Below are 9,907 nucleotides of genomic sequence, written 5' to 3' on the forward strand. Positions count from 1 at the left end.
GCACGTCACTGTTTTATGGCATTAACGAGTAAAAAACTGTGTCATGTCAAACGTGGTCCTAAATTTACTCTACGTAAAATTTACCATTAACACTTTTTAACAGTGCATGTGTCTTTCATCTTTCTTTGGAGACGGGAGACCAACAACAGTAGAAGAGAGAGTATAGTGTGATGCAGTATATAAAGTAGTTACTCGCTCGGTTTCCGGACGGATAAAAGAGCGAGTAGAGCTAGTCAATATTCAACTTGTGACCGGGAATAAATATATCCACTTATTCACTCCACCGCCTGACGAACATTGATAGCGCGATTCCTTAACCCACTCCCTCCCTCGCACTTTCCCCATGGCGCTATTACCGAAATGGCTCCAATGTTTCACACTGAGCCCGTAGAGGTATATTAAGGCTCAGCTTCTACAAGAAGAAAACGGGTCAATAGGCCCGCCCTTATTTCAGACAAAGAAACAGTCTGTTAAATACAGTTAAATTAAATATTTTTCAACATTAGTGTCTGCAACTTACTCCAAATCATCTAAAAATTAAGTCCAGTATTTGGTGTGTTTCTATATGAAGTCACAAACAAATAACTTGCTCCAGCTTCGTGTGATAGATTAGCCACGAGTTTCCTACATGCCACCCCTCCCCACCCCAAATCCAGTAATTGCGCTCTTTAATGAGATTCCCCTTACTATGTGGTTTAACTACTATGATCATGAAACACTTGGCACACCCCCCCCCCCCTCCGAATTCCTGTAATTGCGCTCTTTAACGAAATTACCCTTACTATGTTGTTTAACTACTCATCGTGAACCACTTGGCACCCCTCCCACCCCCTCCCCTTCATAAGGGGTAGGATCCATACTTTACTGACGAGGATATAATAGTGCGGGATATATATAGATAAGTCGGGGTTAGAGCGGCCGTTTCTCTATAGACACAGGAACGACAAAGTATGGCTATGTCATGTGTCGTTCTGGGGGAATTCCACGAGACCGATGGTTCGCGAGACCGAATTTCCGCGAACCGATGGTCCGCGAGACCGAATTTCCGCGAACCGATGGTCCGCGAGACCGATGGTCTATGGAAGCTCCGTCGATAGGCGTAACTAGACTTTTTCATTAGAGGGGCTTCAGAGGGGGTCAAAGATATTGACAAGGGGGGGGGGCACAATATTGTTTGAAATAGGGTTTCGCTATATCTATAGAAGTTATATTGTATTCTAAAATTTCTTTTGGGGCTGCAGGGAGAGTGGGGGCGAGACTTTTGTGAGCAGGGGCTTTCGCCCCCAAAAACCCCTCTGGTTACGCTACTGGTGGAGCCCTAGTATCAATGCAAGCCGCCCAGCCCCCTTGCGCATGTCACTGGTATCCACTATGAAAAGAAATGGCTGTAAGTTCTTGTTAATTACACGCTTTATCAACGTAATATAACCGATCGAAATATTTGTCTTACCAGGGAGTTGTTCCCTGGTCTTACCACTATTATAGATCTAGTAATAGTTTCGGTCTCGCGGGCCTAGTAATAGATTCGGTCTCGCGGACCTCGGTCTCGAAGATCTTCGGTGTCGCGGACCTTTCTAAATTTCGGTCTGGCGGACTTTCGGTCTCGCGGACCTTCGGTCTCGTGACCTGTAACCTTTGTTCTATGGCTGTATTTGAGAGTCCATTTCCTGAGTTTGTTATAGTCATAAACATAGAAGGAGAAACTGGAGATCATGACATGTAAGTTTAGTATGAGTATACGGTAATGTTTATATTCTTCGATAACGGACGATACAAATCATTTAGTCACGCTTATGATCAATCAAAATGGATGTCTCGTTGGACGAAATAAATCATTTAGCCTATCTTAAGATCAATCAAAATGGATGTCTCGTTGCTTGTAATCCATGACTATTACAGACCTATCGGAGTAGACCATTTCGGCCCGCTGTAGTTTTTCATATCTTTAAGCATAGGCTATATGCGTAGGCTTGTGAATGAACTGTAGATGTTTTAGCCGTAATTGCCTGCTTTAGTCTAACGTCTTTGAGACATGCATCCAAAGTTACCGTATTGTATAGCCTTTATCATGGCTCGTAAAATCTGCACACCTATCCCCCACCATTCTGCCCACGCAACTGGGCACAGTAGTATTGTTGTTTTTATCACGACTCGCAAATCTGAACGTTCCCCCCCCTCCCTCCCTCCCCCCAACCATCTGGCTACGCCACAGTATTGTAGGTTTTGTCATGACTTGTAAAATCCGTCCGACCCGTCTGGCTTCGCCACTGTGTTAATATTTTAGGTTTGGTCACAACTCGTCGAGTCCGAGCATACGAGTACATATGCAACACATTGAGACATTTACTTTAATTGTTTTAAAGAAAAGGCCAGAGTTAATATATACGTGTTGTTAAATCTTCACATCCTTTGGTGGATTCCTTCTGTTTGCTATCGCGACAATTCCATGGTACCATACAAACTTGTTTAATGTCTGGAAAGATAATGTACATGAAAACGCTAACAGATACTTAAGTTAAATGTATGTATCAAAACTTTGGATTGATGACATAGACAAAAACAGTCGGTATTTGCCAATAAAATTGTTATAAATTACAAATAACGGGGCACAATATTGTCTGTATTGTACAAAAAAGTTAATACTTTGCTGAATAAGTGTGTTTCTTTATTGCTTTAGCAATATCATATACACGTCTATCCCATAATATAATTGAACATTATTCTTTTAGCAGGAAATATTAAATTAGACCTGGGCATCCACTTAACAAAATCGCTTACAATATCCATCAAATGCGGATAATATCATGAGTGCACATTTTAAATTAAAATTGATAAAGGGAATCCTTCTACAACCATTATTGCCTACAACAAAGTAAGTGAAATTTCTCAACATAACCAAGGTTGACTAATTAATTACGGAATGCATGGTTAGTGTTTTAATTAGTTCTGACCTCTTAAATCTCTTCCGCTTCTCTACTTTAAAATGAATCTTCCCCCTAACAGCCAGCAATCGAAGAATCTTCCAGATAAACAGTTAAAGCGCTTGAGGTAGGTTTTCATAAAAACAAATCGTTGTTCCGGCATGAAAAGTCACCGATATTTATATAAGGAAATCGATTCAAAACTATGAATATCATCTTGACCTTTTAGAGACCAAGTCCCACTGGAATGGTTATGTGTGGATGAAGATCAAATGAACATACTTTGCACACCAAAAGTACAACTTTTATATCATATTTAGATCGCTGACTTAGTTTGCTGCTGGGTCGCGAGAGCTAATGGTTTGAACAGTTTCATCAACATCTGTTGATCGTACGCAATTCCGAGGCAAGAATATCGACATAATTGTTAGGCGTAACTTTCTGTTCCCTAAACCGTATAAATATGGCGTAATAGTCCCATTGCTATATACAAATGCATGTAACAAGATGTACTGTTCCGGGGAAACTCCCTCAGCGGTTAAGACTCCAGTCAAGAGGAACAATATGAACGGGACCCAGTTTATGACGTAAACAGCTACTACGAGAAACAAAAGAAATGCAGACTTTGCTTCGCGCATCAGGCGAACCCGTAATCGCTTTTTGAAAACAGTGTGTATGCGAACACGTCCTCCTGTTTGAATGTCTCCGTTTGCAGTTGTTGCTATTGTCGGATTCGTATTGATTGGGAGTAGGACCGCAATCTCTCGAATGTGACGTCGAACGACGATGAAAATGTGGAGGTACATGATGGTCATTATGGGGATCGGTAGCAACCAATGCGATATTAAGAACAAAGAATAATACCGAGATGGAGCCATAAACCGTATGTCACACCGTTTGGTCATCCGCCACAAATCTGCATTCCCAATCCAAGTCAAACCAGCTATGCCAACACCTACCAAACCACCGTACAAAAACAGGCAAAGTAATGTTAATAAGACCTTTCTGTGGGAAAGTATTATATCGGCTTTAAGCGGTAGGCATATCGAAATGTATCGCTCTATTGTTGTTAGAAGCAGAAGCATAGAAATGTAAATAGAGACCATGAAAAGTTGCGAACCGATTACAAAGCACCATGGATGTGTTGTGAAGAAATATAGGTCTAACATGACCTGCAAAGGATAGGAATGACAACAAACTAACAGAGATAAGACCATCAATGCCACTGTGAAGATATTCGACACTGTACGCAGACTTCTCTTTTTAATAACAGCAGTAATAACAGCTAAATTCCCAAACGCACCAATGACACACAGAGGTACCGTAAGAACAGAAGCGAGCACCTTTAAACTTGGCGTTACCTCAATAAGATTAGTCGAACTTTCAGATGCATTCATGATGTCGATGTCCAGCCAAAACACCTGTCAACGAAATAGAGTTGGGACGATCCAATCTGATGCCGGGGACCGTCGGCGATAAAACATCACTGCTATATATATATGTCACTAACGCAAAAGGTCTCCTCATTAGTATATAAATACGACATAATGTATCTTGCAATGTTACTGTTTGTTCTCTGAAAGGTTGTCTTTAAATCATGAAAATCGAAGAATAAGACATATTCTTCACATTTTCAGAAGCAGGTCATCACGAGTGTATATTGACTGTGATGATGTCATCAATGTATACATCCATATATACTCTCAGTGTGTCAATTTTCTTCCACCAATCACGTAACAGTCTGCGTCCTTGTTTGACTGTCTGATCAGAAGCAACAGCTGCCCAATCCTCGTCAAATGCACAAGTATACATTCTTCATTGGTCGCCGCTGATGATAATTTTAAGTATTTTTCATATGTCATTTCCGGCTGTCTTTTCAGAGGTGATATCGCAACAGTGTTTAATTATTTCCTGCAATATACCGAAGATTTGGTGATCTGGTTATCATGTTTGATAGTAAAAAGTATTATCAACTGCAAAAATGAAGAACTGTAGATATTAAGAGTTTTTTAATAGCATTTGGCCTGTTGAAGTTCTTCTCTCATTTTCAGTTCTCAAAAAAAGTACTGAATGAACAGCGCAAAAGTTGATTAGTTGGCTTCTGAACAATATGATCCAATAACATACAAATATAATATATATATATATATATATATATATATATATATATATATATTTTGAAAGGGAGTTATTTGCTAAACTTAGAATTTATTTTAAAGGTCATTAAAATGAATGATATAGTGAGGGAACATATTCAGCGAAAAAATGTGTCGAGTGTCCGCTTCGAAATGAAGTAACAAGTAAATTTGAATCGGTATACCAGAGTATTGCTGAAATGTCGAGCTAAAATAACCTTTCCATTAACTACACCATATACAAATATGATGCAAGTTTGACTCGTGTGCGCTCATCCAAGTTCAACTTGTCCATAATTTCGATCTTCAACGGAGCAACTGGAAACAGCTATATATATATATATACCACTGAACACATAATCGAGTACAAGTACAGAAATTTATTGATTAATTCCAACGGATTTTCACTTCAGTTTGATCAAATGCCGAAATGCAATGACCATCTTACTGTTTACTTCTGCTTACTTGTTAATGAATATTTGATATCCAATTAAAAAATAGATAGAGGACACAAGTAAAAGTTTGTATCACGTATGATATAGATGTTTCGTTTTTTCCCCCAAATATTAACAATCAAATTATCACTTTTGCGTTAAGAAACAGGAAGTCGGATTCCTTTGCATATACATGCCGTGCAGGTGCTTCGTGCTGTTTCCCAATACTATATAAAACAAGCAAGAAAAAAAATCGAGTAATGAATGGAGAATTCACGAAGGCAATATTATTGATCGGGTCTATATTATCAATGTGTTCACTATATACCCTACCAATAAAGCAGATTGTTCCTTCAGCCTCCTGAAACAGTTCAAACAATCTTGCAGTTAAGAGTATTTGCCTGACCTGTTCCAGCGGTAATTACACACGAGTGAGTGTAATTTATCGGTGAGTGATATGGGAATTTATTCCTTAATATTAACAACACGATACATGTACTGAAAAACCGAGGGAGTGGTTTAAACCTTCTGCAAACAGAAACACGCCATGTTGTGATCAAGACGGATCCAAGGTGATAACTGGTTAAATATTGAACACCACTCGTGTTTCCTTCATCATATAAAAATGCAATTCAAGTGTAATTTTATGTATAAATATAGCTAAACAAGGAAATGCACACAGAAGTCAACGATACGATGACAATTAAGATTTATACTGAAGGTTAAAAATTTAAAAGTCTTATAAAATAAAAATTGTTAAAATTGTTAAAAATGTTGAACGTTGTATTGTTTGAAACTAAATAGTCTGCAGAAGAAGAAAGATGGTCAAATTACATTAAATGATAGGTTTTAATGACGTTTCTGTGACGTCATTTAATGCAAGATGTGTTGCCACTAGCCAGTTGGGGCGATCTCCTATAGTAACACCCTATCCTGGTCTCCCATTCAAGGGCGTAGGAACCGGGGGGCTGGGGGCGCCAGCCCCCAGTGAAAATTATGGAGGGGCGGAAGTATAATTCCGCCCCCCCCCCCCCGCTGCGCAAGTCAGAAAACCCCTTTTTCATTTCCAAATGAGAAAAAAATCTCATATGGAGCACCAAATTGCATCTAAGGCCAGGTGAAAATGCAAAATTATTTACAAAATGGAGTGGGTGTTGAAGTGTGCTATATTGCACCAAATTGCATCTGAGGCCACGTGGAAATGCAAACAAATTCCAAAGGGGAGGGGGACACCCCTCGCCTTAGACCCCTCCCCCAGGCCGGCCGTCAGTCTTCAGCCCCCCACTCAAAAGTACCTTCCTACGCCACTGCTCCCATTTCATGCCTTGATTATGCTGTTGATACATTTCTCTCCATTCTAGAGACTAAATATGACAGAAGTGCCTTATCATGTTATTTGAAGAAGTAAACACGAAGAAACAATATTTTGATGAACACATCTTTGCACAACCGAATAGATACATGACGAAGTGTGTAATCATGTATGTCTGTTAATTTGTCTATAAAATGATAACAACAACAACGACAAAACAACAACAACAAAAAACAAAAATAATTATGTAAGCTATTCCATTTTGTTCTCAAGGGGAAGGATAGTCTCATACCCATACCAAAGTTCCATTCTGTTTCTCTTTTTTTTTTAAAGTTTTTAATTTTTTTTTTTTTAAGACACCGTAATTTGATGATGGCTGCATCCATGCATCATTGAGATTCAGTACACACTTTTCGATCACCTTTTCTCATCGTATATATACACATAAATATAAACTTGTCAACAAATTGAACTTCTCTCAGTGACACTTACCATTAGTCTGTATTAGATTACAATAGCGTGATACATCATATGCTGATCTCTAAAGTACAAAGGCCTATCCTGTTTAATGTTTAAATTTCATATAAGTGCTCTAACGTTCACTATATATGCTAATAATACGACATGTCATTAGAGGATTCTGTGTAGAAATTCATACAATCTATCGAAATATCATCATCACCATATCTAATACTCTAGTATACACAGTGTTAGCAGATATTATGATACAGGGTTTAGGCAATTATTGCTTGTAATGTAGATGATGCTATGTGGGCTTATCGTATCCAGTGTAATTTGAATAAACACATGATGTTAGGCTACTGCATTGATATTATAACAGCATTGTTAGCATCGTTCGGGAATCCAGTGAATATTTTGCATGCCCCTCTGAGGGTAACTAAACGCACAAATTCGTCATTTTGGAAGAAATTAAAATATAAACATAGTATATATATATAGATATATATATATACACATATGTATAAATTATATATTTATTTCTTTATTTATATATAAATATATATATATATATATATATATATATATATATATATATATATATATATATAACGGATATTACTGAACGGATATTACGTTAAAGGAACAGGCTGTGATTCAGACAACGAAAAAAATAATAATAATAACAAATAATAAAAATAATAATAATTACAATAATAATTATAAAAAAACAATGGTAGATTTCCTCTTGAAAATCAGTGCTCAGAAATAAGGATTGAAGCGGAAATTATTCGGCAATTATAGGAAAACTTACGTCGAAAGCCGCTGCAAAGTCAAAAGAATCAATCTGCTTCAGACTTAGCCGATGACGGTTTCTAATAAATGTACGCTCGTATCGGTTAGTTCAAGGTGAGGTCTTACATGATATGTACATAATACGCCATATTATACATAATTTAATGAGTTTAGTGTCAGAATTCATAGCCTTTTGTGTCTTATGAGGCATGGACCATTTCTAAGGAAATGAGAGTGACGTCGGCAGGAAGTGACGTCACAGTGTTGTGTAGTTTGTTTTAAACCTCATTTCTTGGGTATATATGTCATTACGAGAAATTTCTGAAACGAGTAACTTTGCTTTAACGTCCAACAATCCCGTTTCCTAACAGTCTTCATTGCGGGGTTATTTAGGGATTCTAACGGATTTTATATACAAAACCTCACGTACTATACTAGCTTTTAATGTTAAGGGCGACCTAGCGATTAAACATTGAATCACGTTTTAAGTCCTGTAATTTGAGTCAACTTCGTCATTTTGCGAACACATATGCTATAGGCTATTCGTGGGTGTTTCACTTCATACAGTTCATCATATTTCGCTAAATCTCACAAGACTGCCTATTATTTCACGGTATGATTTTAATTTATATATATTTATATCTTTGATGGTTTCATATTCTCTTCCTGTAGTTGATACGTCGTTACTCACTGTTTGTACAAGTATAGTACATCTTACCATGACAGATCGACTTTGCTTTTTGATGAATTAGGGTGGAAGACTTTTGATAGATAGCCTATATAAAACTAAAAAGAATGATAATGGTAAATAAAATTATAAATGATCTTACCCCATCTTACTTAAAAGAATTATTTACCCCGATAACGGAATTCCATAACCATTTGTTAAGATCCCCATCGTCTAAGAATTTCTATAACACAGGGGGACATACTGAATACCATGGAAATAGATTCAATTATTTAGCGGCAAAAGGTGGAATGAGCTAAATCCTAAGATAAAACATGCCAACACTCTTCCAAGTTTTAAAGACATGATTGCTAATGTTTTGTAATGTTGTATTTACCAGACCTTGATATGTTTTATCTACTAGTTGTACTTCTATTTCAGTGTTCTTTGTGATTTTACTTTGTGTTTTATTCTTATTTAGTCTCTTAGTGAAATCTTAATATCTACTAATTTCCGATATCTTTAATTGTAAATTATGTTTGGAGGCCTCATGTATAAGATTAGCGTTTTGTATCGCTAAATGAGTTTTACCCTTGAAGGTTGAAATAAAACAAAATAAGTACTAAATAAAATAAATAAATAGTGAGCCTTGAAGTCGCACTATAGGGTATGGCATACAGAAGACAGAGAGTGTACAAACTAAAGGCCCACCTACACAATAACATGACAATCAGACAGCTGTTTAGTGTTTACATCAGACCAGTAGCGCAGGGGGGGCAATTAAATTAGGGATAAAAGCAGAAACCGTTAGGGATCGGGGGTCTTCCTATAGGGACAAAATGCTCCGGTGTTTCAGACAAAGAAATTCCATCTTCAAATTTCTACTTTTTTTTATTATTATTCCCACTTTAATCTCACAATTTCGAAATTTTTGTTTCGCGAAATTTTGACATTCTGTTGCAAAATTTTGACTTATAACAGACGAAGGAAAAAAGAGAGAAAATATTACCGTCGTCTGAAATGTTGCCTTTTTTTTCCTCTCGACATTTCGACTTATTCCTCGATGCTCGACTTTTGTCTTCAAAATTCAATTATAAATTCGCAAAATCTTCACTCCAGTTTTTTTTTTATTTTTTATAGTATAACTCATTATATGTAGGCCCAATATACCACTATGCATCAAT

The sequence above is a fragment of the Apostichopus japonicus genome, chromosome 5, assembly GCF_037975245.1.
Source record: "Apostichopus japonicus isolate 1M-3 chromosome 5, ASM3797524v1, whole genome shotgun sequence".
Lineage (NCBI taxonomy): Eukaryota > Metazoa > Echinodermata > Holothuroidea > Aspidochirotida > Stichopodidae > Apostichopus > Apostichopus japonicus.